The sequence below is a fragment of the Hyperolius riggenbachi genome, chromosome 5 (assembly GCF_040937935.1).
Source record: "Hyperolius riggenbachi isolate aHypRig1 chromosome 5, aHypRig1.pri, whole genome shotgun sequence".
Lineage (NCBI taxonomy): Eukaryota > Metazoa > Chordata > Amphibia > Anura > Hyperoliidae > Hyperolius > Hyperolius riggenbachi.
This window is the reverse complement of record NC_090650.1, coordinates 359,566,135-359,592,512: the sequence shown is the minus strand read 5'-3', so window position 1 is coordinate 359,592,512 and position 26,378 is coordinate 359,566,135. Positions and strand designations below refer to the sequence as shown.

General features: G+C 57.1%; 37 non-coding genes across 37 annotated transcripts; all 37 read right to left on the bottom strand.

The window, feature by feature from the left end:
* Nucleotides 1-56: 56 nt before the first annotated feature.
* On the bottom strand, nt 57-220 carry LOC137519821 (U1 spliceosomal RNA). The gene has a single exon (XR_011021193.1). It is a non-coding gene; the product is annotated as a U1 spliceosomal RNA (small nuclear RNA).
* A 404-nt stretch (nt 221-624) lies between these two features.
* On the bottom strand, nt 625-788 carry LOC137519818 (U1 spliceosomal RNA). The gene has a single exon (XR_011021191.1). It is a non-coding gene; the product is annotated as a U1 spliceosomal RNA (small nuclear RNA).
* A 404-nt stretch (nt 789-1,192) lies between these two features.
* LOC137519817 (U1 spliceosomal RNA) lies at nt 1,193-1,356 on the bottom strand. Its single transcript, XR_011021190.1, has one exon. It is a non-coding gene; the product is annotated as a U1 spliceosomal RNA (small nuclear RNA).
* Nucleotides 1,357-1,760: 404 nt separating this feature from the next.
* LOC137519816 (U1 spliceosomal RNA) lies at nt 1,761-1,924 on the bottom strand. Its single transcript, XR_011021189.1, has one exon. It is a non-coding gene; the product is annotated as a U1 spliceosomal RNA (small nuclear RNA).
* A 404-nt stretch (nt 1,925-2,328) lies between these two features.
* On the bottom strand, nt 2,329-2,492 carry LOC137519815 (U1 spliceosomal RNA). The gene has a single exon (XR_011021188.1). It is a non-coding gene; the product is annotated as a U1 spliceosomal RNA (small nuclear RNA).
* A 404-nt stretch (nt 2,493-2,896) lies between these two features.
* LOC137519955 (U1 spliceosomal RNA) lies at nt 2,897-3,060 on the bottom strand. The gene has a single exon (XR_011021321.1). It is a non-coding gene; the product is annotated as a U1 spliceosomal RNA (small nuclear RNA).
* Nucleotides 3,061-3,464: 404 nt separating this feature from the next.
* LOC137519814 (U1 spliceosomal RNA) lies at nt 3,465-3,628 on the bottom strand. Its single transcript, XR_011021187.1, has one exon. It is a non-coding gene; the product is annotated as a U1 spliceosomal RNA (small nuclear RNA).
* Nucleotides 3,629-4,032: 404 nt separating this feature from the next.
* LOC137519813 (U1 spliceosomal RNA) lies at nt 4,033-4,196 on the bottom strand. The gene has a single exon (XR_011021186.1). It is a non-coding gene; the product is annotated as a U1 spliceosomal RNA (small nuclear RNA).
* A 404-nt stretch (nt 4,197-4,600) lies between these two features.
* Nucleotides 4,601-4,764, bottom strand: LOC137519907 (U1 spliceosomal RNA). Its single transcript, XR_011021275.1, has one exon. It is a non-coding gene; the product is annotated as a U1 spliceosomal RNA (small nuclear RNA).
* Nucleotides 4,765-5,168: 404 nt separating this feature from the next.
* LOC137519812 (U1 spliceosomal RNA) lies at nt 5,169-5,332 on the bottom strand. Its single transcript, XR_011021185.1, has one exon. It is a non-coding gene; the product is annotated as a U1 spliceosomal RNA (small nuclear RNA).
* Nucleotides 5,333-5,736: 404 nt separating this feature from the next.
* On the bottom strand, nt 5,737-5,900 carry LOC137519811 (U1 spliceosomal RNA). The gene has a single exon (XR_011021184.1). It is a non-coding gene; the product is annotated as a U1 spliceosomal RNA (small nuclear RNA).
* Nucleotides 5,901-6,304: 404 nt separating this feature from the next.
* Nucleotides 6,305-6,468, bottom strand: LOC137519810 (U1 spliceosomal RNA). The gene has a single exon (XR_011021183.1). It is a non-coding gene; the product is annotated as a U1 spliceosomal RNA (small nuclear RNA).
* Nucleotides 6,469-6,872: 404 nt separating this feature from the next.
* LOC137519809 (U1 spliceosomal RNA) lies at nt 6,873-7,036 on the bottom strand. Its single transcript, XR_011021182.1, has one exon. It is a non-coding gene; the product is annotated as a U1 spliceosomal RNA (small nuclear RNA).
* Nucleotides 7,037-7,440: 404 nt separating this feature from the next.
* On the bottom strand, nt 7,441-7,604 carry LOC137519807 (U1 spliceosomal RNA). The gene has a single exon (XR_011021180.1). It is a non-coding gene; the product is annotated as a U1 spliceosomal RNA (small nuclear RNA).
* A 404-nt stretch (nt 7,605-8,008) lies between these two features.
* On the bottom strand, nt 8,009-8,172 carry LOC137519806 (U1 spliceosomal RNA). Its single transcript, XR_011021179.1, has one exon. It is a non-coding gene; the product is annotated as a U1 spliceosomal RNA (small nuclear RNA).
* A 404-nt stretch (nt 8,173-8,576) lies between these two features.
* Nucleotides 8,577-8,740, bottom strand: LOC137519906 (U1 spliceosomal RNA). The gene has a single exon (XR_011021274.1). It is a non-coding gene; the product is annotated as a U1 spliceosomal RNA (small nuclear RNA).
* A 404-nt stretch (nt 8,741-9,144) lies between these two features.
* On the bottom strand, nt 9,145-9,308 carry LOC137519805 (U1 spliceosomal RNA). Its single transcript, XR_011021178.1, has one exon. It is a non-coding gene; the product is annotated as a U1 spliceosomal RNA (small nuclear RNA).
* Nucleotides 9,309-9,712: 404 nt separating this feature from the next.
* LOC137519802 (U1 spliceosomal RNA) lies at nt 9,713-9,876 on the bottom strand. Its single transcript, XR_011021177.1, has one exon. It is a non-coding gene; the product is annotated as a U1 spliceosomal RNA (small nuclear RNA).
* Nucleotides 9,877-10,280: 404 nt separating this feature from the next.
* LOC137519801 (U1 spliceosomal RNA) lies at nt 10,281-10,444 on the bottom strand. Its single transcript, XR_011021176.1, has one exon. It is a non-coding gene; the product is annotated as a U1 spliceosomal RNA (small nuclear RNA).
* Nucleotides 10,445-10,848: 404 nt separating this feature from the next.
* Nucleotides 10,849-11,012, bottom strand: LOC137519800 (U1 spliceosomal RNA). Its single transcript, XR_011021175.1, has one exon. It is a non-coding gene; the product is annotated as a U1 spliceosomal RNA (small nuclear RNA).
* A 404-nt stretch (nt 11,013-11,416) lies between these two features.
* LOC137519799 (U1 spliceosomal RNA) lies at nt 11,417-11,580 on the bottom strand. The gene has a single exon (XR_011021174.1). It is a non-coding gene; the product is annotated as a U1 spliceosomal RNA (small nuclear RNA).
* A 404-nt stretch (nt 11,581-11,984) lies between these two features.
* LOC137519798 (U1 spliceosomal RNA) lies at nt 11,985-12,148 on the bottom strand. The gene has a single exon (XR_011021173.1). It is a non-coding gene; the product is annotated as a U1 spliceosomal RNA (small nuclear RNA).
* A 404-nt stretch (nt 12,149-12,552) lies between these two features.
* LOC137519797 (U1 spliceosomal RNA) lies at nt 12,553-12,716 on the bottom strand. Its single transcript, XR_011021172.1, has one exon. It is a non-coding gene; the product is annotated as a U1 spliceosomal RNA (small nuclear RNA).
* A 404-nt stretch (nt 12,717-13,120) lies between these two features.
* On the bottom strand, nt 13,121-13,284 carry LOC137519796 (U1 spliceosomal RNA). The gene has a single exon (XR_011021171.1). It is a non-coding gene; the product is annotated as a U1 spliceosomal RNA (small nuclear RNA).
* A 404-nt stretch (nt 13,285-13,688) lies between these two features.
* LOC137519794 (U1 spliceosomal RNA) lies at nt 13,689-13,852 on the bottom strand. The gene has a single exon (XR_011021169.1). It is a non-coding gene; the product is annotated as a U1 spliceosomal RNA (small nuclear RNA).
* A 404-nt stretch (nt 13,853-14,256) lies between these two features.
* Nucleotides 14,257-14,420, bottom strand: LOC137519793 (U1 spliceosomal RNA). The gene has a single exon (XR_011021168.1). It is a non-coding gene; the product is annotated as a U1 spliceosomal RNA (small nuclear RNA).
* A 404-nt stretch (nt 14,421-14,824) lies between these two features.
* On the bottom strand, nt 14,825-14,988 carry LOC137519792 (U1 spliceosomal RNA). The gene has a single exon (XR_011021167.1). It is a non-coding gene; the product is annotated as a U1 spliceosomal RNA (small nuclear RNA).
* A 404-nt stretch (nt 14,989-15,392) lies between these two features.
* Nucleotides 15,393-15,556, bottom strand: LOC137519965 (U1 spliceosomal RNA). The gene has a single exon (XR_011021331.1). It is a non-coding gene; the product is annotated as a U1 spliceosomal RNA (small nuclear RNA).
* A 404-nt stretch (nt 15,557-15,960) lies between these two features.
* LOC137519937 (U1 spliceosomal RNA) lies at nt 15,961-16,124 on the bottom strand. Its single transcript, XR_011021304.1, has one exon. It is a non-coding gene; the product is annotated as a U1 spliceosomal RNA (small nuclear RNA).
* A 404-nt stretch (nt 16,125-16,528) lies between these two features.
* Nucleotides 16,529-16,692, bottom strand: LOC137519947 (U1 spliceosomal RNA). The gene has a single exon (XR_011021313.1). It is a non-coding gene; the product is annotated as a U1 spliceosomal RNA (small nuclear RNA).
* A 400-nt stretch (nt 16,693-17,092) lies between these two features.
* On the bottom strand, nt 17,093-17,256 carry LOC137519985 (U1 spliceosomal RNA). Its single transcript, XR_011021352.1, has one exon. It is a non-coding gene; the product is annotated as a U1 spliceosomal RNA (small nuclear RNA).
* A 404-nt stretch (nt 17,257-17,660) lies between these two features.
* Nucleotides 17,661-17,824, bottom strand: LOC137519791 (U1 spliceosomal RNA). Its single transcript, XR_011021166.1, has one exon. It is a non-coding gene; the product is annotated as a U1 spliceosomal RNA (small nuclear RNA).
* Nucleotides 17,825-18,228: 404 nt separating this feature from the next.
* On the bottom strand, nt 18,229-18,392 carry LOC137519790 (U1 spliceosomal RNA). The gene has a single exon (XR_011021165.1). It is a non-coding gene; the product is annotated as a U1 spliceosomal RNA (small nuclear RNA).
* Nucleotides 18,393-18,796: 404 nt separating this feature from the next.
* Nucleotides 18,797-18,960, bottom strand: LOC137519789 (U1 spliceosomal RNA). The gene has a single exon (XR_011021164.1). It is a non-coding gene; the product is annotated as a U1 spliceosomal RNA (small nuclear RNA).
* A 404-nt stretch (nt 18,961-19,364) lies between these two features.
* LOC137519788 (U1 spliceosomal RNA) lies at nt 19,365-19,528 on the bottom strand. The gene has a single exon (XR_011021163.1). It is a non-coding gene; the product is annotated as a U1 spliceosomal RNA (small nuclear RNA).
* Nucleotides 19,529-19,932: 404 nt separating this feature from the next.
* Nucleotides 19,933-20,096, bottom strand: LOC137519787 (U1 spliceosomal RNA). The gene has a single exon (XR_011021162.1). It is a non-coding gene; the product is annotated as a U1 spliceosomal RNA (small nuclear RNA).
* Nucleotides 20,097-20,500: 404 nt separating this feature from the next.
* LOC137519786 (U1 spliceosomal RNA) lies at nt 20,501-20,664 on the bottom strand. Its single transcript, XR_011021161.1, has one exon. It is a non-coding gene; the product is annotated as a U1 spliceosomal RNA (small nuclear RNA).
* Between the last annotated feature and the right edge of the window lie 5,714 nt (nt 20,665-26,378).

Here is a 26,378-nt window from a genome sequence, read left to right as displayed (position 1 = left end):
CCAGCCAGCAAGGGATCCTCAGCGGCACGCCTGCTCTGTCGTTAACCGGTGCTCATCAGGGGAAAGCGCGAACGCAGTCCCCCACTACCACAAATTATGCAGTCGAGTTTCCCGCATTTGGGGAAATCGCAGGGGTCAACCTGCCCGGAGTGCAATGGACGGGCCTCACCCTGGGAGAACCACCTTCGTGATCATGGTATCTCCCCTGCCAGGTAAGTATGAGTTGCTCTTGCACGCAGGCAGGCCGCCGGTTGCAGCCCTCGCTGCCCAGCAGGGGGCGACTTTGCGAAGCGCTCGCTCGCTCACTCTCTCCCTTGATCGGCACTGAACGCGGGAAACACAGCCCACGGGAAAGCTCCGCCGCACTTGCCCAGAGCTACAGTTAGCCGCAAACACCAGAAAATGCCATAAACCGGGCACTCGGCCGGCGCGCAGTGAGCCCTGAGGATTTGCATAGAGTGATGATGTCACAGAAGCAGCCACACCCAGCCCCTGTGAAGGATGAAAAAAGCCTTCTCTGTCGCAGTGCAGATAAAGGACCGAGTCCCGCATGCTCTCCCCACTGTCCCCAGCCAGCAAGGGATCCTCAGCGGCACGCCTGCTCTGTCGTTAACCGGTGCTCATCAGGGGAAAGCGCGAACGCAGTCCCCCACTACCACAAATTATGCAGTCGAGTTTCCCGCATTTGGGGAAATCGCAGGGGTCAACCTGCCCGGAGTGCAATGGACGGGCCTCACCCTGGGAGAACCACCTTCGTGATCATGGTATCTCCCCTGCCAGGTAAGTATGAGTTGCTCTTGCACGCAGGCAGGCCGCCGGTTGCAGCCCTCGCTGCCCAGCAGGGGGCGACTTTGCGAAGCGCTCGCTCGCTCACTCTCTCCCTTGATCGGCACTGAACGCGGGAAACACAGCCCACGGGAAAGCTCCGCCGCACTTGCCCAGAGCTACAGTTAGCCGCAAACACCAGAAAATGCCATAAACCGGGCACTCGGCCGGCGCGCAGTGAGCCCTGAGGATTTGCATAGAGTGATGATGTCACAGAAGCAGCCACACCCAGCCCCTGTGAAGGATGAAAAAAGCCTTCTCTGTCGCAGTGCAGATAAAGGACCGAGTCCCGCATGCTCTCCCCACTGTCCCCAGCCAGCAAGGGATCCTCAGCGGCACGCCTGCTCTGTCGTTAACCGGTGCTCATCAGGGGAAAGCGCGAACGCAGTCCCCCACTACCACAAATTATGCAGTCGAGTTTCCCGCATTTGGGGAAATCGCAGGGGTCAACCTGCCCGGAGTGCAATGGACGGGCCTCACCCTGGGAGAACCACCTTCGTGATCATGGTATCTCCCCTGCCAGGTAAGTATGAGTTGCTCTTGCACGCAGGCAGGCCGCCGGTTGCAGCCCTCGCTGCCCAGCAGGGGGCGACTTTGCGAAGCGCTCGCTCGCTCACTCTCTCCCTTGATCGGCACTGAACGCGGGAAACACAGCCCACGGGAAAGCTCCGCCGCACTTGCCCAGAGCTACAGTTAGCCGCAAACACCAGAAAATGCCATAAACCGGGCACTCGGCCGGCGCGCAGTGAGCCCTGAGGATTTGCATAGAGTGATGATGTCACAGAAGCAGCCACACCCAGCCCCTGTGAAGGATGAAAAAAGCCTTCTCTGTCGCAGTGCAGATAAAGGACCGAGTCCCGCATGCTCTCCCCACTGTCCCCAGCCAGCAAGGGATCCTCAGCGGCACGCCTGCTCTGTCGTTAACCGGTGCTCATCAGGGGAAAGCGCGAACGCAGTCCCCCACTACCACAAATTATGCAGTCGAGTTTCCCGCATTTGGGGAAATCGCAGGGGTCAACCTGCCCGGAGTGCAATGGACGGGCCTCACCCTGGGAGAACCACCTTCGTGATCATGGTATCTCCCCTGCCAGGTAAGTATGAGTTGCTCTTGCACGCAGGCAGGCCGCCGGTTGCAGCCCTCGCTGCCCAGCAGGGGGCGACTTTGCGAAGCGCTCGCTCGCTCACTCTCTCCCTTGATCGGCACTGAACGCGGGAAACACAGCCCACGGGAAAGCTCCGCCGCACTTGCCCAGAGCTACAGTTAGCCGCAAACACCAGAAAATGCCATAAACCGGGCACTCGGCCGGCGCGCAGTGAGCCCTGAGGATTTGCATAGAGTGATGATGTCACAGAAGCAGCCACACCCAGCCCCTGTGAAGGATGAAAAAAGCCTTCTCTGTCGCAGTGCAGATAAAGGACCGAGTCCCGCATGCTCTCCCCACTGTCCCCAGCCAGCAAGGGATCCTCAGCGGCACGCCTGCTCTGTCGTTAACCGGTGCTCATCAGGGGAAAGCGCGAACGCAGTCCCCCACTACCACAAATTATGCAGTCGAGTTTCCCGCATTTGGGGAAATCGCAGGGGTCAACCTGCCCGGAGTGCAATGGACGGGCCTCACCCTGGGAGAACCACCTTCGTGATCATGGTATCTCCCCTGCCAGGTAAGTATGAGTTGCTCTTGCACGCAGGCAGGCCGCCGGTTGCAGCCCTCGCTGCCCAGCAGGGGGCGACTTTGCGAAGCGCTCGCTCGCTCACTCTCTCCCTTGATCGGCACTGAACGCGGGAAACACAGCCCACGGGAAAGCTCCGCCGCACTTGCCCAGAGCTACAGTTAGCCGCAAACACCAGAAAATGCCATAAACCGGGCACTCGGCCGGAGCGCAGTGAGCCCTGAGGATTTGCATAGAGTGATGATGTCACAGAAGCAGCCACACCCAGCCCCTGTGAAGGATGAAAAAAGCCTTCTCTGTCGCAGTGCAGATAAAGGACCGAGTCCCGCATGCTCTCCCCACTGTCCCCAGCCAGCAAGGGATCCTCAGCGGCACGCCTGCTCTGTCGTTAACCGGTGCTCATCAGGGGAAAGCGCGAACGCAGTCCCCCACTACCACAAATTATGCAGTCGAGTTTCCCGCATTTGGGGAAATCGAAGGGGTCAACCTGCCCGGAGTGCAATGGACGGGCCTCACCCTGGGAGAACCACCTTCGTGATCATGGTATCTCCCCTGCCAGGTAAGTATGAGTTGCTCTTGCACGCAGGCAGGCCGCCGGTTGCAGCCCTCGCTGCCCAGCAGGGGGCGACTTTGCGAAGCGCTCGCTCGCTCACACTCTCCCTTGATCGGCACTGAACGCGGGAAACACAGCCCACGGGAAAGCTCCGCCGCACTTGCCCAGAGCTACAGTTAGCCGCAAACACCAGAAAATGCCATAAACCGGGCACTCGGCCGGCGCGCAGTGAGCCCTGAGGATTTGCATAGAGTGATGATGTCACAGAAGCAGCCACACCCAGCCCCTGTGAAGGATGAAAAAAGCCTTCTCTGTCGCAGTGCAGATAAAGGACCGAGTCCCGCATGCTCTCCCCACTGTCCCCAGCCAGCAAGGGATCCTCAGCGGCACGCCTGCTCTGTCGTTAACCGGTGCTCATCAGGGGAAAGCGCGAACGCAGTCCCCCACTACCACAAATTATGCAGTCGAGTTTCCCGCATTTGGGGAAATCGCAGGGGTCAACCTGCCCGGAGTGCAATGGACGGGCCTCACCCTGGGAGAACCACCTTCGTGATCATGGTATCTCCCCTGCCAGGTAAGTATGAGTTGCTCTTGCACGCAGGCAGGCCGCCGGTTGCAGCCCTCGCTGCCCAGCAGGGGGCGACTTTGCGAAGCGCTCGCTCGCTCACTCTCTCCCTTGATCGGCACTGAACGCGGGAAACACAGCCCACGGGAAAGCTCCGCCGCACTTGCCCAGAGCTACAGTTAGCCGCAAACACCAGAAAATGCCATAAACCGGGCACTCGGCCGGCGCGCAGTGAGCCCTGAGGATTTGCATAGAGTGATGATGTCACAGAAGCAGCCACACCCAGCCCCTGTGAAGGATGAAAAAAGCCTTCTCTGTCGCAGTGCAGATAAAGGACCGAGTCCCGCATGCTCTCCCCACTGTCCCCAGCCAGCAAGGGATCCTCAGCGGCACGCCTGCTCTGTCGTTAACCGGTGCTCATCAGGGGAAAGCGCGAACGCAGTCCCCCACTACCACAAATTATGCAGTCGAGTTTCCCGCATTTGGGGAAATCGCAGGGGTCAACCTGCCCGGAGTGCAATGGACGGGCCTCACCCTGGGAGAACCACCTTCGTGATCATGGTATCTCCCCTGCCAGGTAAGTATGAGTTGCTCTTGCACGCAGGCAGGCCGCCGGTTGCAGCCCTCGCTGCCCAGCAGGGGGCGACTTTGCGAAGCGCTCGCTCGCTCACTCTCTCCCTTGATCGGCACTGAACGCGGGAAACACAGCCCACGGGAAAGCTCCGCCGCACTTGCCCAGAGCTACAGTTAGCCGCAAACACCAGAAAATGCCATAAACCGGGCACTCGGCCGGCGCGCAGTGAGCCCTGAGGATTTGCATAGAGTGATGATGTCACAGAAGCAGCCACACCCAGCCCCTGTGAAGGATGAAAAAAGCCTTCTCTGTCGCAGTGCAGATAAAGGACCGAGTCCCGCATGCTCTCCCCACTGTCCCCAGCCAGCAAGGGATCCTCAGCGGCACGCCTGCTCTGTCGTTAACCGGTGCTCATCAGGGGAAAGCGCGAACGCAGTCCCCCACTACCACAAATTATGCAGTCGAGTTTCCCGCATTTGGGGAAATCGCAGGGGTCAACCTGCCCAGAGTGCAATGGACGGGCCTCACCCTGGGAGAACCACCTTCGTGATCATGGTATCTCCCCTGCCAGGTAAGTATGAGTTGCTCTTGCACGCAGGCAGGCCGCCGGTTGCAGCCCTCGCTGCCCAGCAGGGGGCGACTTTGCGAAGCGCTCGCTCGCTCACTCTCTCCCTTGATCGGCACTGAACGCGGGAAACACAGCCCACGGGAAAGCTCCGCCGCACTTGCCCAGAGCTACAGTTAGCCGCAAACACCAGAAAATGCCATAAACCGGGCACTCGGCCGGAGCGCAGTGAGCCCTGAGGATTTGCATAGAGTGATGATGTCACAGAAGCAGCCACACCCAGCCCCTGTGAAGGATGAAAAAAGCCTTCTCTGTCGCAGTGCAGATAAAGGACCGAGTCCCGCATGCTCTCCCCACTGTCCCCAGCCAGCAAGGGATCCTCAGCGGCACGCCTGCTCTGTCGTTAACCGGTGCTCATCAGGGGAAAGCGCGAACGCAGTCCCCCACTACCACAAATTATGCAGTCGAGTTTCCCGCATTTGGGGAAATCGCAGGGGTCAACCTGCCCGGAGTGCAATGGACGGGCCTCACCCTGGGAGAACCACCTTCGTGATCATGGTATCTCCCCTGCCAGGTAAGTATGAGTTGCTCTTGCACGCAGGCAGGCCGCCGGTTGCAGCCCTCGCTGCCCAGCAGGGGGCGACTTTGCGAAGCGCTCGCTCGCTCACTCTCTCCCTTGATCGGCACTGAACGCGGGAAACACAGCCCACGGGAAAGCTCCGCCGCACTTGCCCAGAGCTACAGTTAGCCGCAAACACCAGAAAATGCCATAAACCGGGCACTCGGCCGGCGCGCAGTGAGCCCTGAGGATTTGCATAGAGTGATGATGTCACAGAAGCAGCCACACCCAGCCCCTGTGAAGGATGAAAAAAGCCTTCTCTGTCGCAGTGCAGATAAAGGACCGAGTCCCGCATGCTCTCCCCACTGTCCCCAGCCAGCAAGGGATCCTCAGCGGCACGCCTGCTCTGTCGTTAACCGGTGCTCATCAGGGGAAAGCGCGAACGCAGTCCCCCACTACCACAAATTATGCAGTCGAGTTTCCCGCATTTGGGGAAATCGCAGGGGTCAACCTGCCCGGAGTGCAATGGACGGGCCTCACCCTGGGAGAACCACCTTCGTGATCATGGTATCTCCCCTGCCAGGTAAGTATGAGTTGCTCTTGCACGCAGGCAGGCCGCCGGTTGCAGCCCTCGCTGCCCAGCAGGGGGCGACTTTGCGAAGCGCTCGCTCGCTCACTCTCTCCCTTGATCGGCACTGAACGCGGGAAACACAGCCCACGGGAAAGCTCCGCCGCACTTGCCCAGAGCTACAGTTAGCCGCAAACACCAGAAAATGCCATAAACCGGGCACTCGGCCGGAGCGCAGTGAGCCCTGAGGATTTGCATAGAGTGATGATGTCACAGAAGCAGCCACACCCAGCCCCTGTGAAGGATGAAAAAAGCCTTCTCTGTCGCAGCGCAGATAAAGGACCGAGTCCCGCATGCTCTCCCCAGTGTCCCCAGCCAGCAAGGGATCCTCAGCGGCACGCCTGCTCTGTCGTTAACCGGTGCTCATCAGGGGAAAGCGCGAACGCAGTCCCCCACTACCACAAATTATGCAGTCGAGTTTCCCGCATTTGGGGAAATCGCAGGGGTCAACCTGCCCGGAGTGCAATGGACGGGCCTCACCCTGGGAGAACCACCTTCGTGATCATGGTATCTCCCCTGCCAGGTAAGTATGAGTTGCTCTTGCACGCAGGCAGGCCGCCGGTTGCAGCCCTCGCTGCCCAGCAGGGGGCGACTTTGCGAAGCGCTCGCTCGCTCACTCTCTCCCTTGATCGGCACTGAACGCGGGAAACACAGCCCACGGGAAAGCTCCGCCGCACTTGCCCAGAGCTACAGTTAGCCGCAAACACCAGAAAATGCCATAAACCGGGCACTCGGCCGGCGCGCAGTGAGCCCTGAGGATTTGCATAGAGTGATGATGTCACAGAAGCAGCCACACCCAGCCCCTGTGAAGGATGAAAAAAACCTTCTCTGTCGCAGCGCAGATAAAGGACCGAGTCCCGCATGCTCTCCCCACTGTCCCCAGCCAGCAAGGGATCCTCAGCGGCACGCCTGCTCTGTCGTTAACCGGTGCTCATCAGGGGAAAGCGCGAACGCAGTCCCCCACTACCACAAATTATGCAGTCGAGTTTCCCGCATTTGGGGAAATCGCAGGGGTCAACCTGCCCGGAGTGCAATGGACGGGCCTCACCCTGGGAGAACCACCTTCGTGATCATGGTATCTCCCCTGCCAGGTAAGTATGAGTTGCTCTTGCACGCAGGCAGGCCGCCGGTTGCAGCCCTCGCTGCCCAGCAGGGGGCGACTTTGCGAAGCGCTCGCTCGCTCACTCTCTCCCTTGATCGGCACTGAACGCGGGAAACACAGCCCACGGGAAAGCTCCGCCGCACTTGCCCAGAGCTACAGTTAGCCGCAAACACCAGAAAATGCCATAAACCGGGCACTCGGCCGGAGCGCAGTGAGCCCTGAGGATTTGCATAGAGTGATGATGTCACAGAAGCAGCCACACCCAGCCCCTGTGAAGGATGAAAAAAGCCTTCTCTGTCGCAGCGCAGATAAAGGACCGAGTCCCGCATGCTCTCCCCACTGTCCCCAGCCAGCAAGGGATCCTCAGCGGCACGCCTGCTCTGTCGTTAACCGGTGCTCATCAGGGGAAAGCGCGAACGCAGTCCCCCACTACCACAAATTATGCAGTCGAGTTTCCCGCATTTGGGGAAATCGCAGGGGTCAACCTGCCCGGAGTGCAATGGACGGGCCTCACCCTGGGAGAACCACCTTCGTGATCATGGTATCTCCCCTGCCAGGTAAGTATGAGTTGCTCTTGCACGCAGGCAGGCCGCCGGTTGCAGCCCTCGCTGCCCAGCAGGGGGCGACTTTGCGAAGCGCTCGCTCGCTCACTCTCTCCCTTGATCGGCACTGAACGCGGGAAACACAGCCCACGGGAAAGCTCCGCCGCACTTGCCCAGAGCTACAGTTAGCCGCAAACACCAGAAAATGCCATAAACCGGGCACTCGGCCGGCGCGCAGTGAGCCCTGAGGATTTGCATAGAGTGATGATGTCACAGAAGCAGCCACACCCAGCCCCTGTGAAGGATGAAAAAAGCCTTCTCTGTCGCAGTGCAGATAAAGGACCGAGTCCCGCATGCTCTCCCCACTGTCCCCAGCCAGCAAGGGATCCTCAGCGGCACGCCTGCTCTGTCGTTAACCGGTGCTCATCAGGGGAAAGCGCGAACGCAGTCCCCCACTACCACAAATTATGCAGTCGAGTTTCCCGCATTTGGGGAAATCGCAGGGGTCAACCTGCCCGGAGTGCAATGGACGGGCCTCACCCTGGGAGAACCACCTTCGTGATCATGGTATCTCCCCTGCCAGGTAAGTATGAGTTGCTCTTGCACGCAGGCAGGCCGCCGGTTGCAGCCCTCGCTGCCCAGCAGGGGGCGACTTTGCGAAGCGCTCGCTCGCTCACTCTCTCCCTTGATCGGCACTGAACGCGGGAAACACAGCCCACGGGAAAGCTCCGCCGCACTTGCCCAGAGCTACAGTTAGCCGCAAACACCAGAAAATGCCATAAACCGGGCACTCGGCCGGCGCGCAGTGAGCCCTGAGGATTTGCATAGAGTGATGATGTCACAGAAGCAGCCACACCCAGCCCCTGTGAAGGATGAAAAAAGCCTTCTCTGTCGCAGTGCAGATAAAGGACCGAGTCCCGCATGCTCTCCCCACTGTCCCCAGCCAGCAAGGGATCCTCAGCGGCACGCCTGCTCTGTCGTTAACCGGTGCTCATCAGGGGAAAGCGCGAACGCAGTCCCCCACTACCACAAATTATGCAGTCGAGTTTCCCGCATTTGGGGAAATCGCAGGGGTCAACCTGCCCAGAGTGCAATGGACGGGCCTCACCCTGGGAGAACCACCTTCGTGATCATGGTATCTCCCCTGCCAGGTAAGTATGAGTTGCTCTTGCACGCAGGCAGGCCGCCGGTTGCAGCCCTCGCTGCCCAGCAGGGGGCGACTTTGCGAAGCGCTCGCTCGCTCACTCTCTCCCTTGATCGGCACTGAACGCGGGAAACACAGCCCACGGGAAAGCTCCGCCGCACTTGCCCAGAGCTACAGTTAGCCGCAAACACCAGAAAATGCCATAAACCGGGCACTCGGCCGGAGCGCAGTGAGCCCTGAGGATTTGCATAGAGTGATGATGTCACAGAAGCAGCCACACCCAGCCCCTGTGAAGGATGAAAAAAGCCTTCTCTGTCGCAGTGCAGATAAAGGACCGAGTCCCGCATGCTCTCCCCACTGTCCCCAGCCAGCAAGGGATCCTCAGCGGCACGCCTGCTCTGTCGTTAACCGGTGCTCATCAGGGGAAAGCGCGAACGCAGTCCCCCACTACCACAAATTATGCAGTCGAGTTTCCCGCATTTGGGGAAATCGCAGGGGTCAACCTGCCCGGAGTGCAATGGACGGGCCTCACCCTGGGAGAACCACCTTCGTGATCATGGTATCTCCCCTGCCAGGTAAGTATGAGTTGCTCTTGCACGCAGGCAGGCCGCCGGTTGCAGCCCTCGCTGCCCAGCAGGGGGCGACTTTGCGAAGCGCTCGCTCGCTCACTCTCTCCCTTGATCGGCACTGAACGCGGGAAACACAGCCCACGGGAAAGCTCCGCCGCACTTGCCCAGAGCTACAGTTAGCCGCAAACACCAGAAAATGCCATAAACCGGGCACTCGGCCGGCGCGCAGTGAGCCCTGAGGATTTGCATAGAGTGATGATGTCACAGAAGCAGCCACACCCAGCCCCTGTGAAGGATGAAAAAAGCCTTCTCTGTCGCAGTGCAGATAAAGGACCGAGTCCCGCATGCTCTCCCCACTGTCCCCAGCCAGCAAGGGATCCTCAGCGGCACGCCTGCTCTGTCGTTAACCGGTGCTCATCAGGGGAAAGCGCGAACGCAGTCCCCCACTACCACAAATTATGCAGTCGAGTTTCCCGCATTTGGGGAAATCGCAGGGGTCAACCTGCCCGGAGTGCAATGGACGGGCCTCACCCTGGGAGAACCACCTTCGTGATCATGGTATCTCCCCTGCCAGGTAAGTATGAGTTGCTCTTGCACGCAGGCAGGCCGCCGGTTGCAGCCCTCGCTGCCCAGCAGGGGGCGACTTTGCGAAGCGCTCGCTCGCTCACTCTCTCCCTTGATCGGCACTGAACGCGGGAAACACAGCCCACGGGAAAGCTCCGCCGCACTTGCCCAGAGCTACAGTTAGCCGCAAACACCAGAAAATGCCATAAACCGGGCACTCGGCCGGAGCGCAGTGAGCCCTGAGGATTTGCATAGAGTGATGATGTCACAGAAGCAGCCACACCCAGCCCCTGTGAAGGATGAAAAAAGCCTTCTCTGTCGCAGCGCAGATAAAGGACCGAGTCCCGCATGCTCTCCCCAGTGTCCCCAGCCAGCAAGGGATCCTCAGCGGCACGCCTGCTCTGTCGTTAACCGGTGCTCATCAGGGGAAAGCGCGAACGCAGTCCCCCACTACCACAAATTATGCAGTCGAGTTTCCCGCATTTGGGGAAATCGCAGGGGTCAACCTGCCCGGAGTGCAATGGACGGGCCTCACCCTGGGAGAACCACCTTCGTGATCATGGTATCTCCCCTGCCAGGTAAGTATGAGTTGCTCTTGCACGCAGGCAGGCCGCCGGTTGCAGCCCTCGCTGCCCAGCAGGGGGCGACTTTGCGAAGCGCTCGCTCGCTCACTCTCTCCCTTGATCGGCACTGAACGCGGGAAACACAGCCCACGGGAAAGCTCCGCCGCACTTGCCCAGAGCTACAGTTAGCCGCAAACACCAGAAAATGCCATAAACCGGGCACTCGGCCGGCGCGCAGTGAGCCCTGAGGATTTGCATAGAGTGATGATGTCACAGAAGCAGCCACACCCAGCCCCTGTGAAGGATGAAAAAAACCTTCTCTGTCGCAGCGCAGATAAAGGACCGAGTCCCGCATGCTCTCCCCACTGTCCCCAGCCAGCAAGGGATCCTCAGCGGCACGCCTGCTCTGTCGTTAACCGGTGCTCATCAGGGGAAAGCGCGAACGCAGTCCCCCACTACCACAAATTATGCAGTCGAGTTTCCCGCATTTGGGGAAATCGCAGGGGTCAACCTGCCCGGAGTGCAATGGACGGGCCTCACCCTGGGAGAACCACCTTCGTGATCATGGTATCTCCCCTGCCAGGTAAGTATGAGTTGCTCTTGCACGCAGGCAGGCCGCCGGTTGCAGCCCTCGCTGCCCAGCAGGGGGCGACTTTGCGAAGCGCTCGCTCGCTCACTCTCTCCCTTGATCGGCACTGAACGCGGGAAACACAGCCCACGGGAAAGCTCCGCCGCACTTGCCCAGAGCTACAGTTAGCCGCAAACACCAGAAAATGCCATAAACCGGGCACTCGGCCGGAGCGCAGTGAGCCCTGAGGATTTGCATAGAGTGATGATGTCACAGAAGCAGCCACACCCAGCCCCTGTGAAGGATGAAAAAAGCCTTCTCTGTCGCAGCGCAGATAAAGGACCGAGTCCCGCATGCTCTCCCCACTGTCCCCAGCCAGCAAGGGATCCTCAGCGGCACGCCTGCTCTGTCGTTAACCGGTGCTCATCAGGGGAAAGCGCGAACGCAGTCCCCCACTACCACAAATTATGCAGTCGAGTTTCCCGCATTTGGGGAAATCGCAGGGGTCAACCTGCCCGGAGTGCAATGGACGGGCCTCACCCTGGGAGAACCACCTTCGTGATCATGGTATCTCCCCTGCCAGGTAAGTATGAGTTGCTCTTGCACGCAGGCAGGCCGCCGGTTGCAGCCCTCGCTGCCCAGCAGGGGGCGACTTTGCGAAGCGCTCGCTCGCTCACTCTCTCCCTTGATCGGCACTGAACGCGGGAAACACAGCCCACGGGAAAGCTCCGCCGCACTTGCCCAGAGCTACAGTTAGCCGCAAACACCAGAAAATGCCATAAACCGGGCACTCGGCCGGAGCGCAGTGAGCCCTGAGGATTTGCATAGAGTGATGATGTCACAGAAGCAGCCACACCCAGCCCCTGTGAAGGATGAAAAAAGCCTTCTCTGTCGCAGTGCAGATAAAGGACCGAGTCCCGCATGCTCTCCCCACTGTCCCCAGCCAGCAAGGGATCCTCAGCGGCACGCCTGCTCTGTCGTTAACCGGTGCTCATCAGGGGAAAGCGCGAACGCAGTCCCCCACTACCACAAATTATGCAGTCGAGTTTCCCGCATTTGGGGAAATCGCAGGGGTCAACCTGCCCGGAGTGCAATGGACGGGCCTCACCCTGGGAGAACCACCTTCGTGATCATGGTATCTCCCCTGCCAGGTAAGTATGAGTTGCTCTTGCACGCAGGCAGGCCGCCGGTTGCAGCCCTCGCTGCCCAGCAGGGGGCGACTTTGCGAAGCGCTCGCTCGCTCACTCTCTCCCTTGATCGGCACTGAACGCGGGAAACACAGCCCACGGGAAAGCTCCGCCGCACTTGCCCAGAGCTACAGTTAGCCGCAAACACCAGAAAATGCCATAAACCGGGCACTCGGCCGGAGCGCAGTGAGCCCTGAGGATTTGCATAGAGTGATGATGTCACAGAAGCAGCCACACCCAGCCCCTGTGAAGGATGAAAAAAGCCTTCTCTGTCGCAGTGCAGATAAAGGACCGAGTCCCGCATGCTCTCCCCACTGTCCCCAGCCAGCAAGGGATCCTCAGCGGCACGCCTGCTCTGTCGTTAACCGGTGCTCATCAGGGGAAAGCGCGAACGCAGTCCCCCACTACCACAAATTATGCAGTCGAGTTTCCCGCATTTGGGGAAATCGCAGGGGTCAACCTGCCCGGAGTGCAATGGACGGGCCTCACCCTGGGAGAACCACCTTCGTGATCATGGTATCTCCCCTGCCAGGTAAGTATGAGTTGCTCTTGCACGCAGGCAGGCCGCCGGTTGCAGCCCTCGCTGCCCAGCAGGGGGCGACTTTGCGAAGCGCTCGCTCGCTCACTCTCTCCCTTGATCGGCACTGAACGCGGGAAACACAGCCCACGGGAAAGCTCCGCCGCACTTGCCCAGAGCTACAGTTAGCCGCAAACACCAGAAAATGCCATAAACCGGGCACTCGGCCGGAGCGCAGTGAGCCCTGAGGATTTGCATAGAGTGATGATGTCACAGAAGCAGCCACACCCAGCCCCTGTGAAGGATGAAAAAAGCCTTCTCTGTCGCAGTGCAGATAAAGGACCGAGTCCCGCATGCTCTCCCCACTGTCCCCAGCCAGCAAGGGATCCTCAGCGGCACGCCTGCTCTGTCGTTAACCGGTGCTCATCAGGGGAAAGCGCGAACGCAGTCCCCCACTACCACAAATTATGCAGTCGAGTTTCCCGCATTTGGGGAAATCGCAGGGGTCAACCTGCCCGGAGTGCAATGGACGGGCCTCACCCTGGGAGAACCACCTTCGTGATCATGGTATCTCCCCTGCCAGGTAAGTATGAGTTGCTCTTGCACGCAGGCAGGCCGCCGGTTGCAGCCCTCGCTGCCCAGCAGGGGGCGACTTTGCGAAGCGCTCGCTCGCTCACTCTCTCCCTTGATCGGCACTGAACGCGGGAAACACAGCCCACGGGAAAGCTCCGCCGCACTTGCCCAGAGCTACAGTTAGCCGCAAACACCAGAAAATGCCATAAACCGGGCACTCGGCCGGCGCGCAGTGAGCCCTGAGGATTTGCATAGAGTGATGATGTCACAGAAGCAGCCACACCCAGCCCCTGTGAAGGATGAAAAAAGCCTTCTCTGTCGCAGCGCAGATAAAGGACCGAGTCCCGCATGCTCTCCCCACTGTCCCCAGCCAGCAAGGGATCCTCAGCGGCACGCCTGCTCTGTCGTTAACCGGTGCTCATCAGGGGAAAGCGCGAACGCAGTCCCCCACTACCACAAATTATGCAGTCGAGTTTCCCGCATTTGGGGAAATCGCAGGGGTCAACCTGCCCGGAGTGCAATGGACGGGCCTCACCCTGGGAGAACCACCTTCGTGATCATGGTATCTCCCCTGCCAGGTAAGTATGAGTTGCTCTTGCACGCAGGCAGGCCGCCGGTTGCAGCCCTCGCTGCCCAGCAGGGGGCGACTTTGCGAAGCGCTCGCTCGCTCACTCTCTCCCTTGATCGGCACTGAACGCGGGAAACACAGCCCACGGGAAAGCTCCGCCGCACTTGCCCAGAGCTACAGTTAGCCGCAAACACCAGAAAATGCCATAAACCGGGCACTCGGCCGGAGCGCAGTGAGCCCTGAGGATTTGCATAGAGTGATGATGTCACAGAAGCAGCCACACCCAGCCCCTGTGAAGGATGAAAAAAGCCTTCTCTGTCGCAGCGCAGATAAAGGACCGAGTCCCGCATGCTCTCCCCACTGTCCCCAGCCAGCAAGGGATCCTCAGCGGCACGCCTGCTCTGTCGTTAACCGGTGCTCATCAGGGGAAAGCGCGAACGCAGTCCCCCACTACCACAAATTATGCAGTCGAGTTTCCCGCATTTGGGGAAATCGCAGGGGTCAACCTGCCCGGAGTGCAATGGACGGGCCTCACCCTGGGAGAACCACCTTCGTGATCATGGTATCTCCCCTGCCAGGTAAGTATGAGTTGCTCTTGCACGCAGGCAGGCCGCCGGTTGCAGCCCTCGCTGCCCAGCAGGGGGCGACTTTGCGAAGCGCTCGCTCGCTCACTCTCTCCCTTGATCGGCACTGAACGCGGGAAACACAGCCCACGGGAAAGCTCCGCCGCACTTGCCCAGAGCTACAGTTAGCCGCAAACACCAGAAAATGCCATAAACCGGGCACTCGGCCGGAGCGCAGTGAGCCCTGAGGATTTGCATAGAGTGATGATGTCACAGAAGCAGCCACACCCAGCCCCTGTGAAGGATGAAAAAAGCCTTCTCTGTCGCAGTGCAGATAAAGGACCGAGTCCCGCATGCTCTCCCCACTGTCCCCAGCCAGCAAGGGATCCTCAGCGGCACGCCTGCTCTGTCGTTAACCGGTGCTCATCAGGGGAAAGCGCGAACGCAGTCCCCCACTACCACAAATTATGCAGTCGAGTTTCCCGCATTTGGGGAAATCGCAGGGGTCAACCTGCCCGGAGTGCAATGGACGGGCCTCACCCTGGGAGAACCACCTTCGTGATCATGGTATCTCCCCTGCCAGGTAAGTATGAGTTGCTCTTGCACGCAGGCAGGCCGCCGGTTGCAGCCCTCGCTGCCCAGCAGGGGGCGACTTTGCGAAGCGCTCGCTCGCTCACTCTCTCCCTTGATCGGCACTGAACGCGGGAAACACAGCCCACGGGAAAGCTCCGCCGCACTTGCCCAGAGCTACAGTTAGCCGCAAACACCAGAAAATGCCATAAACCGGGCACTCGGCCGGAGCGCAGTGAGCCCTGAGGATTTGCATAGAGTGATGATGTCACAGAAGCAGCCACACCCAGCCCCTGTGAAGGATGAAAAAAGCCTTCTCTGTCGCAGTGCAGATAAAGGACCGAGTCCCGCATGCTCTCCCCACTGTCCCCAGCCAGCAAGGGATCCTCAGCGGCACGCCTGCTCTGTCGTTAACCGGTGCTCATCAGGAGAAAGCGCGAACGCAGTCCCCCACTACCACAAATTATGCAGTCGAGTTTCCCGCATTTGGGGAAATCGCAGGGGTCAACCTGCCCGGAGTGCAATGGACGGGCCTCACCCTGGGAGAACCACCTTCGTGATCATGGTATCTCCCCTGCCAGGTAAGTATGAGTTGCTCTTGCACGCAGGCAGGCCGCCGGTTGCAGCCCTCGCTGCCCAGCAGGGGGCGACTTTGCGAAGCGCTCGCTCGCTCACTCTCTCCCTTGATCGGCACTGAACGCGGGAAACACAGCCCACGGGAAAGCTCCGCCGCACTTGCCCAGAGCTACAGTTAGCCGCAAACACCAGAAAATGCCATAAACCGGGCACTCGGCCGGAGCGCAGTGAGCCCTGAGGATTTGCATAGAGTGATGATGTCACAGAAGCAGCCACACCCAGCCCCTGTGAAGGATGAAAAAAGCCTTCTCTGTCGCAGCGCAGATAAAGGACCGAGTCCCGCATGCTCTCCCCACTGTCCCCAGCCAGCAAGGGATCCTCAGCGGCACGCCTGCTCTGTCGTTAACCGGTGCTCATCAGGGGAAAGCGCGAACGCAGTCCCCCACTACCACAAATTATGCAGTCGAGTTTCCCGTATTTGGGGAAATCGCAGGGGTCAACCTGCCCGGAGTGCAATGGACGGGCCTCACCCTGGGAGAACCACCTTCGTGATCATGGTATCTCCCCTGCCAGGTAAGTATGAGTTGCTCTTGCACGCAGGCAGGCCGCCGGTTGCAGCCCTCGCTGCCCAGCAGGGGGCGACTTTGCGAAGCGCTCGCTCGCTCACTCTCTCCCTTGATCGGCACTGAACGCGGGAAACACAGCCCACGGGAAAGCTCCGCCGCACTTGCCCAGAGCTACAGTTAGCCGCAAACACCAGAAAATGCCATAAACCGGGCACTCGGCCGGAGCGCAGTGAGCCCTGAGGATTTGCATAGAGTGATGATGTCACAGAAGCAGCCACACCCAGCCCCTGTGAAGGATGAAAAAAGCCTTCTCTGTCGCAGTGCAGATAAAGGACCGAGTCCCGCATGCTCTCCCCACTGTCCCCAGCCAGCAAGGGATCCTCAGCGGCACGCCTGCTCTGTCGTTAACCGGTGCTCATCAGGGGAAAGCGCGAACGCAGTCCCCCACTACCACAAATTATGCAGTCGAGTTTCCCGCATTTTGGGAAATCGCAGGGGTCAACCTGCCCGGAGTGCAATGGACGGGCCTCACCCTGGGAGAACCACCTTCGTGATCATGGTATCTCCCCTGCCAGGTAAGTATGAGTTGCTCTTGCACGCAGGCAGGCCGCCGGTTGCAGCCCTCGCTGCCCAGCAGGGGGCGACTTTGCGAATCGCTCGCTCACTCTCTCCCTTGATCGGCACTGAACGCGGGAAACACAGCCCACGGGAAAGCTCCGCCGCACTTGCCCAGAGCTACAGTTAGCCGCAAACACCAGAAAATGCCATAAACCGGGCACTCGGCCGGCGCGCAGTGAGCCCTGAGGATTTGCATAGAGTGATGATGTCACAGAAGCAGCCACACCCAGCCCCTGTGAAGGATGAAAAAAACCTTCTCTGTCGCAGTGCAGATAAAGGACCGAGTCCCGCATGCTCTCCCCACTGTCCCCAGCCAGCAAGGGATCCTCAGCGGCACGCCTGCTCTGTCGTTAACCGGTGCTCATCAGGGGAAAGCGCGAACGCAGTCCCATACTACCACAAATTATGCAGTCGAGTTTCCCGCATTTGGGGAAATCGCAGGGGTCAACCTGCCCGGAGTGCAATGGACGGGCCTCACCCTGGGAGAACCACCTTCGTGATCATGGTATCTCCCCTGCCAGGTAAGTATGAGTTGCTCTTGCACGCAGGCAGGCCGCCGGTTGCAGCCCTCGCTGCCCAGCAGGGGGCGACTTTGCGAAGCGCTCGCTCGCTCACTCTCTCCCTTGATCGGCACTGAACGCGGGAAACACAGCCCACGGGAAAGCTCCGCCGCACTTGCCCAGAGCTACAGTTAGCCGCAAACACCAGAAAATGCCATAAACCGGGCACTCGGCCGGAGCGCAGTGAGCCCTGAGGATTTGCATAGAGTGATGATGTCACAGAAGCAGCCACACCCAGCCCCTGTGAAGGATGAAAAAAGCCTTCTCTGTCGCAGTGCAGATAAAGGACCGAGTCCCGCATGCTCTCCCCACTGTCCCCAGCCAGCAAGGGATCCTCAGCGGCACGCCTGCTCTGTCGTTAACCGGTGCTCATCAGGGGAAAGCGCGAACGCAGTCCCCCACTACCACAAATTATGCAGTCGAGTTTCCCGCATTTGGGGAAATCGCAGGGGTCAACCTGCCCGGAGTGCAATGGACGGGCCTCACCCTGGGAGAACCACCTTCGTGATCATGGTATCTCCCCTGCCAGGTAAGTATGAGTTGCTCTTGCACGCAGGCAGGCCGCCGGTTGCAGCCCTCGCTGCCCAGCAGGGGGCGACTTTGCGAAGCGCTCGCTCGCTCACTCTCTCCCTTGATCGGCACTGAACGCGGGAAACACAGCCCACGGGAAAGCTCCGCCGCACTTGCCCAGAGCTACAGTTAGCCGCAAACACCAGAAAATGCCATAAACCGGGCACTCGGCCGGAGCGCAGTGAGCCCTGAGGATTTGCATAGAGTGATGATGTCACAGAAGCAGCCACACCCAGCCCCTGTGAAGGATGAAAAAAGCCTTCTCTGTTGCAGTGCAGATAAAGGACCGAGTCCCGCATGCTCTCCCCACTGTCCCCAGCCAGCAAGGGATCCTCAGCGGCACGCCTGCTCTGTCGTTAACCGGTGCTCATCAGGGGAAAGCGCGAACGCAGTCCCCCACTACCACAAATTATGCAGTCGAGTTTCCCGCATTTGGGGAAATCGCAGGGGTCAACCTGCCCGGAGTGCAATGGACGGGCCTCACCCTGGGAGAACCACCTTCGTGATCATGGTATCTCCCCTGCCAGGTAAGTATGAGTTGCTCTTGCACGCAGGCAGGCCGCCGGTTGCAGCCCTCGCTGCCCAGCAGGGGGCGACTTTGCGAAGCGCTCGCTCGCTCACTCTCTCCCTTGATCGGCACTGAACGTGGGAAACACAGCCCACGGGAAAGCTCCGCCGCACTTGCCCAGAGCTACAGTTAGCCGCAAACACCAGAAAATGCCATAAACCGGGCACTCGGCCGGAGCGCAGTGAGCCCTGAGGATTTGCATAGAGTGATGATGTCACAGAAGCAGCCACACCCAGCCCCTGTGAAGGATGAAAAAAGCCTTCTCTGTCGCAGTGCAGATAAAGGACCGAGTCCCGCATGCTCTCCCCACTGTCCCCAGCCAGCAAGGGATCCTCAGCGGCACGCCTGCTCTGTCGTTAACCGGTGCTCATCAGGGGAAAGCGCGAACGCAGTCCCCCACTACCACAAATTATGCAGTCGAGTTTCCCGCATTTGGGGAAATCGCAGGGGTCAACCTGCCCGGAGTGCAATGGACGGGCCTCACCCTGGGAGAACCACCTTCGTGATCATGGTATCTCCCCTGCCAGGTAAGTATGAGTTGCTCTTGCACGCAGGCAGGCCGCCGGTTGCAGCCCTCGCTGCCCAGCAGGGGGCGACTTTGCGAAGCGCTCGCTCGCTCACTCTCTCCCTTGATCGGCACTGAACGCGGGAAACACAGCCCACGGGAAAGCTCCGCCGCACTTGCCCAGAGCTACAGTTAGCCGCAAACACCAGAAAATGCCATAAACCGGGCACTCGGCCGGAGCGCAGTGAGCCCTGAGGATTTGCATAGAGTGATGATGTCACAGAAGCAGCCACACCCAGCCCCTGTGAAGGATGAAAAAAGCCTTCTCTGTCGCAGTGCAGATAAAGGACCGAGTCCCGCATGCTCTCCCCACTGTCCCCAGCCAGCAAGGGATCCTCAGCGGCACGCCTGCTCTGTCGTTAACCGGTGCTCATCAGGGGAAAGCGCGAACGCAGTCCCCCACTACCACAAATTATGCAGTCGAGTTTCCCGCATTTGGGGAAATCGCAGGGGTCAACCTGCCCGGAGTGCAATGGACGGGCCTCACCCTGGGAGAACCACCTTCGTGATCATGGTATCTCCCCTGCCAGGTAAGTATGAGTTGCTCTTGCACGCAGGCAGGCCGCCGGTTGCAGCCCTCGCTGCCCAGCAGGGGGCGACTTTGCGAAGCGCTCGCTCGCTCACTCTCTCCCTTGATCGGCACTGAACGCGGGAAACACAGCCCACGGGAAAGCTCCGCCGCACTTGCCCAGAGCTACAGTTAGCCGCAAACACCAGAAAATGCCATAAACCGGGCACTCGGCCGGAGCGCAGTGAGCCCTGAGGATTTGCATAGAGTGATGATGTCACAGAAGCAGCCACACCCAGCCCCTGTGAAGGATGAAAAAAGCCTTCTCTGTCGCAGTGCAGATAAAGGACCGAGTCCCGCATGCTCTCCCCACTGTCCCCAGCCAGCAAGGGATCCTCAGCGGCACGCCTGCTCTGTCGTTAACCGGTGCTCATCAGGGGAAAGCGCGAACGCAGTCCCCCACTACCACAAATTATGCAGTCGAGTTTCCCGCATTTGGGGAAATCGCAGGGGTCAACCTGCCCGGAGTGCAATGGACGGGCCTCACCCTGGGAGAACCACCTTCGTGATCATGGTATCTCCCCTGCCAGGTAAGTATGAGTTGCTCTTGCACGCAGGCAGGCCGCCGGTTGCAGCCCTCGCTGCCCAGCAGGGGGCGACTTTGCGAAGCGCTCGCTCGCTCACTCTCTCCCTTGATCGGCACTGAACGCGGGAAACACAGCCCACGGGAAAGCTCCGCCGCACTTGCCCAGAGCTACAGTTAGCCGCAAACACCAGAAAATGCCATAAACCGGGCACTCGGCCGGCGCGCAGTGAGCCCTGAGGATTTGCATAGAGTGATGATGTCACAGAAGCAGCCACACCCAGCCCCTGTGAAGGATGAAAAAAGCCTTCTCTGTCGCAGTGCAGATAAAGGACCGAGTCCCGCATGCTCTCCCCACTGTCCCCAGCCAGCAAGGGATCCTCAGCGGCACGCCTGCTCTGTCGTTAACCGGTGCTCATCAGGGGAAAGCGCGAACGCAGTCCCCCACTACCACAAATTATGCAGTCGAGTTTCCCGCATTTGGGGAAATCGCAGGGGTCAACCTGCCCGGAGTGCAATGGACGGGCCTCACCCTGGGAGAACCACCTTCGTGATCATGGTATCTCCCCTGCCAGGTAAGTATGAGTTGCTCTTGCACGCAGGCAGGCCGCCGGTTGCAGCCCTCGCTGCCCAGCAGGGGGCGACTTTGCGAAGCGCTCGCTCGCTCACTCTCTCCCTTGATCGGCACTGAACGCGGGAAACACAGCCCACGGGAAAGCTCCGCCGCACTTGCCCAGAGCTACAGTTAGCCGCAAACACCAGAAAATGCCATAAACCGGGCACTCGGCCGGAGCGCAGTGAGCCCTGAGGATTTGCATAGAGTGATGATGTCACAGAAGCAGCCACACCCAGCCCCTGTGAAGGATGAAAAAAGCCTTCTCTGTCGCAGTGCAGATAAAGGACCGAGTCCCGCATGCTCTCCCCACTGTCCCCAGCCAGCAAGGGATCCTCAGCGGCACGCCTGCTCTGTCGTTAACCGGTGCTCATCAGGGGAAAGCGCGAACGCAGTCCCCCACTACCACAAATTATGCAGTCGAGTAGTGATGCTCAAATACCCCTTTTTAAAATTCGAGTTTGGTCGAATTCGAATAGTAAATTATTCGAGGTCAGTCGAATATTCGAGTCGAATAATTTTTACTATTCGATTCGACCTCGGACTTCGAGCTCACTATTTGAGTCGGTATTCGAGCTAACTATTCGAGCTGACTATTCGAATTGGCCTTAAATAGCTTCCCAACACTTGTTTTGAGGGTTAATGATGCAAGAAACATATTTTTTTCCAAGTGACAACAGCAAGTGATTATGTGGGGATGTTCCTTTAAAAAAAAAAAAAGGTGAAAAGAGAAGTTGTGTCCAGAATTTTGTTCAGTACTGTATATACTTCTTCTTCTTCTTCTTCTTTATCTTCTATATCTTCTTCTTCTTCTTCTATATCTTCTTCATCTTCTTCATCTTCATCTTCTTCATCTTCATCTTCTTCATCTTCATCTTCTTCATCTTCTTCTTCATCTTCTTCATCTTCTTCATCTTCATCTTCTTCATCTTCTTCTTCATCTTCTTCATCTTCATCTTCTTCATCTTCTTCTTCTTCTTCTTCTTCATCTTCTTCTTCATCTTCTTCATCTTCTTCTTCATCTTCTTCATCTTCATCTTCTTCATCTTCTTCTTCATCTTCTTCATCTTCTTCATCTTCATCTTCTTCATCTTCTTCTTCATCTTCTTCATCTTCATCTTCTTCATCTTCTTCTTCTTCTTCTTCTTCTTCTTCTTCTTCATCTTCTTCTTCATCTTCTTCATCTTCTTCTTCATCTTCTTCATCTTCATCTTCTTCATCTTCTTCTTCATCTTCTTCATCTTCTTCATCTTCATCTTCTTCATCTTCTTCTTCATCTTCTTCATCTTCATCTTCTTCATCTTCATCTTCTTCATCTTCTTCTTCTTCTTCTTCTTCTTCTTCTTCTTCTTCATCTTCTTCTTCATCTTCTTCATCTTCTTCTTCATCTTCTTCATCTTCATCTTCTTCATCTTCATCTTCATCTTCTTCATCTTCTTCTTCATCTTCTTCTTCTTCTTCTTCTTCTTCTTCTTCATCTTCTTCTTCATCTTCTTCATCTTCTTCTTCAGCTTCTTCATCTTCATCTTCATCTTCATCTTCTTCATCTTCTTCTTCATCTTCTTCATCTTCTTCATCTTCATCTTCTTCATCTTCTTCTTCATCTTCTTCATCTTCATCTTCTTCATCTTCTTCTTCTTCTTCTTCTTCTTCTTCTTCTTCTTCTTCATCTTCTTCTTCATCTTCTTCATCTTCTTCTTCATCTTCTTCTTCATCTTCTTCATCTTCTTCTTCATCTTCTTCATCTTCTTCTTCATCTTCTTCATCTTCTTCTTCTTCTTCATCTTCTTCTATATCGTCTTCTTCGTCACTTATTTCTCTTTTCATTTTTTTTTTTTAAAGAAATGCAGCTATTTTTGAGCGTAACAACAAATAGCTGGTGGCGCACGCATGTTGGAAGCGCCATTGTATGTGCTCCCTGGCAGTGGAAACACACAGACAGCAGGAGGTAAATTTAGCAGCAGGAGGAGGAGGATGAGTGTGTGGCAGCATGCAGTCAATGAGGCAGGCAGCGTGACATAATAGCCCTGGTACCTAGCGGTGATACCATGGCTGTAAATAAACACAACAGGAGGTCCCAGACAGCGGTCGTGCAGCCCACATTGTGTCCAATACACAACTGGGACAACACAGTTTTCAACCCGGGCACCTCAGAAAAATTAAACCTTTTTTTGTAATGGTTTTGTAGTTTTGGTTTTACAACCAATTACACAGATATATAGCTATTTTTTGACGTAATAGCTGGTGGCAGAGTGGCAGCAGAAGGTAAATCTGTGTACCCTGGCGGTGGGAAACACAGACAGACAGCAGCAGCAGCAGGAGGAGGAATGGAGGAGAGTAATTATGTGAGCAGCTATTGTTTGACGTAATAGCTGGTGGCAGTGTGGCAGCAGAAGGTAATTCTGTGTACCCTGGCAGTGGGAAACACAGACAGACAGCAGCAGCAGGAGGAATGGAGGAGTAGTGTGAGTGTGGCAGCAGGTAGGCAGCGTGACATAATAGCCCTGGTACCTAGCGGTGATACCAGGGCCGTAAATAAACACAACAGGAGGTCCCAGACAGCGGTCGTGCAGCCCACATTGTGTCCAATACACAACTGGGACAACACAGTTTTCAACCCGGGCACCTCAGAAAAATTAAACCTTTTTTTTTTTTTAATGGTTTTTTGGTTTTTGGTTTTACAACCAATTTAGCTATTTTTGGACGTAATAGCTGGTGGCAGAGTGGCAGCAGAAGAAGGTAATTTTGTGTACCCTGGCAGTGGGAAACACAGACAGACAGCAGCAGCAGGAGGAGGAATGGAGGAGTAGGCGAGCAGCTATTGTTTGACGTAATAGCTGGTGGCAGAGTGGCAGCAGAAGGTAAATCATCTGTGTACCCTGGCAGTGGGAAACACAGACAGACAGCAGCAGCAGCAGCAGGAGGAGGTATGGAGGAGCAGTGTGAGTGTGGCAGCAGGTAGGCAGCGTGACATAATAGCCCTGGTACCTAGCGGTGATACCAGGGCCGTAAATAAACACAACAGGAGGTCCCAGACAGCGGTCGTGCAGCCCACATTGTGTCCAATACACAACTGGGACAACACAGTTTTCAACCCGGGCACCTCAGAAAAATTAAACCTTTTTTTGTAATGGTTTTGTAGTTTTGGTTTTACAACCAATTACACAGATATATAGCTATTTTTTGACGTAATAGCTGGTGGCAGAGTGGCAGCAGAAGGTAAATCTGTGTACCCTGGCGGTGGGAAACACAGACAGACAGCAGCAGCAGCAGGAGGAGGAATGGAGGAGAGTAATTATGTGAGCAGCTATTGTTTGACGTAATAGCTGGTGGCAGTGTGGCAGCAGAAGGTAATTCTGTGTACCCTGGCAGTGGGAAACACAGACAGACAGCAGCAGCAGGAGGAATGGAGGAGTAGTGTGAGTGTGGCAGCAGGTAGGCAGCGTGACATAATAGCCCTGGTACCTAGCGGTGATACCAGGGCCGTAAATAAACACAACAGGAGGTCCCAGACAGCGGTCGTGCAGCCCACATTGTGTCCAATACACAACTGGGACAACACAGTTTTCAACCCGGGCACCTCAGAAAAATTAAACCTTTTTTTTTTTTTAATGGTTTTTTGGTTTTTGGTTTTACAACCAATTTAGCTATTTTTGGACGTAATAGCTGGTGGCAGAGTGGCAGCAGAAGAAGGTAATTTTGTGTACCCTGGCAGTGGGAAACACAGACAGACAGCAGCAGCAGGAGGAGGAATGGAGGAGTAGGCGAGCAGCTATTGTTTGACGTAATAGCTGGTGGCAGAGTGGCAGCAGAAGGTAAATCATCTGTGTACCCTGGCAGTGGGAAACACAGACAGACAGCAGCAGCAGCAGCAGGAGGAGGTATGGAGGAGCAGTGTGAGTGTGGCAGCAGGTAGGCAGCGTGACATAATAGCCCTGGTACCTAGCGGTGATACCAGGGCCGTAAATAAACACAACAGGAGGTCCCAGACAGCGGTCGTGCAGCCCACATTGTGTCCAATACACAACTGGGACAACACAGTTTTCAACCCGGGCACCTCAGAAAAATTAAACCTTTTTTTGTAATGGTTTTGTAGTTTTGGTTTTACAACCAATTACACAGATATATAGCTATTTTTTGACGTAATAGCTGGTGGCAGAGTGGCAGCAGAAGGTAAATCTGTGTACCCTGGCGGTGGGAAACACAGACAGACAGCAGCAGCAGCAGGAGGAGGAATGGAGGAGAGTAATTATGTGAGCAGCTATTGTTTGACGTAATAGCTGGTGGCAGTGTGGCAGCAGAAGGTAATTCTGTGTACCCTGGCAGTGGGAAACACAGACAGACAGCAGCAGCAGGAGGAATGGAGGAGTAGTGTGAGTGTGGCAGCAGGTAGGCAGCGTGACATAATAGCCCTGGTACCTAGCGGTGATACCAGGGCCGTAAATAAACACAACAGGAGGTCCCAGACAGCGGTCGTGCAGCCCACATTGTGTCCAATACACAACTGGGACAACACAGTTTTCAACCCGGGCACCTCAGAAAAATTAAACCTTTTTTTTTTTTAATGGTTTGTTTGGTTTCGGTTTTGCAACCAATATAGCTATTGTTTGACGTAATAGCTGGTGGCAGAGTGGCAGCAGAAGAAGGTCATTCTGTGTACCCTGGCAGTGGGAAACACAGACAGACAGCAGAAGGGCAGTACACAGCAGCCCACTGTAGGTGTAAAATGTGTGGCTGCAGGCGACGTAATAGTCAAAGTGAACCAGGCTGGCTTAGTGAGCAGGAGCCAGGAGGTGGTAAAGGGTGGTAAGGCACATTAACGATGGTTCCGGCAGCCAGTTCATGTCCCCCTCTCGCCGACAACAGGGGCCAGGAACTCGCCTTCCACCCACGCCTGGTTCATCTTGAGAAACGTCAGTCTGTCCACAGACTTGTGAGACAGACGTGAGCGTTTCTCGGTGACCACGCCACCAGCTGCACTGAAGCAGCGCTCGGACAGCACGCTGGAAGGGGGGCAGGACAGCACTTCCAGGGCGTACTGCGCTAGCTCGCTCCAGATCTCCATGCGCTTGACCCAATACTCCATGGGATCAACAGGGGCATCGCTGTCAAGCCCGCTGTACGACCCCATGTAGTCAGCCACCATGCGGGTCAGGCGCTGGCTGTGACCGGAGGAGGATGCTGCTGCATGCATCTCCTCTCTAGTCACTGCTGCCGGAGCCTCTACAGTCCTGTAGAGCTCGTGGCTGAGAGACAGCAGGTCTGTGGGGCGCTTGCTGCTGCTGGATGCAGGCACCTGCTGCTGCCTCTGTGCTGGCTGCTGGACAGTGGGGGTGGAAGGCTGGGGGAAGGCTTCCTCCAAGCGCTCAACAAGGGCCTGCTGCAAGCTCCTTATTTGTTGCGCTGGGTCTCCTCCTGCAGGCGGCAGGAACTGGCTCAACTTCCCCTTGAGGCGTGGGTCCAACATCATGCTGATCCAGATGTCCTCCCTCTGCTTCATCTGGATCACCCTGGGGTCCCTGCGCAGGCACGCCAGCATGTGCGCTGCCATTGGGAAGAGGCGGGCCACGTCTGCTGGCACATCGACGTCAGTGCTGTCCTCATCCTCCTCCTCTGCCGCCTCATCCTCTCTCCACCCCCGCACCAACTCAGCTGCGCTGTGCTGATCCCCCTCATCAGCAGCC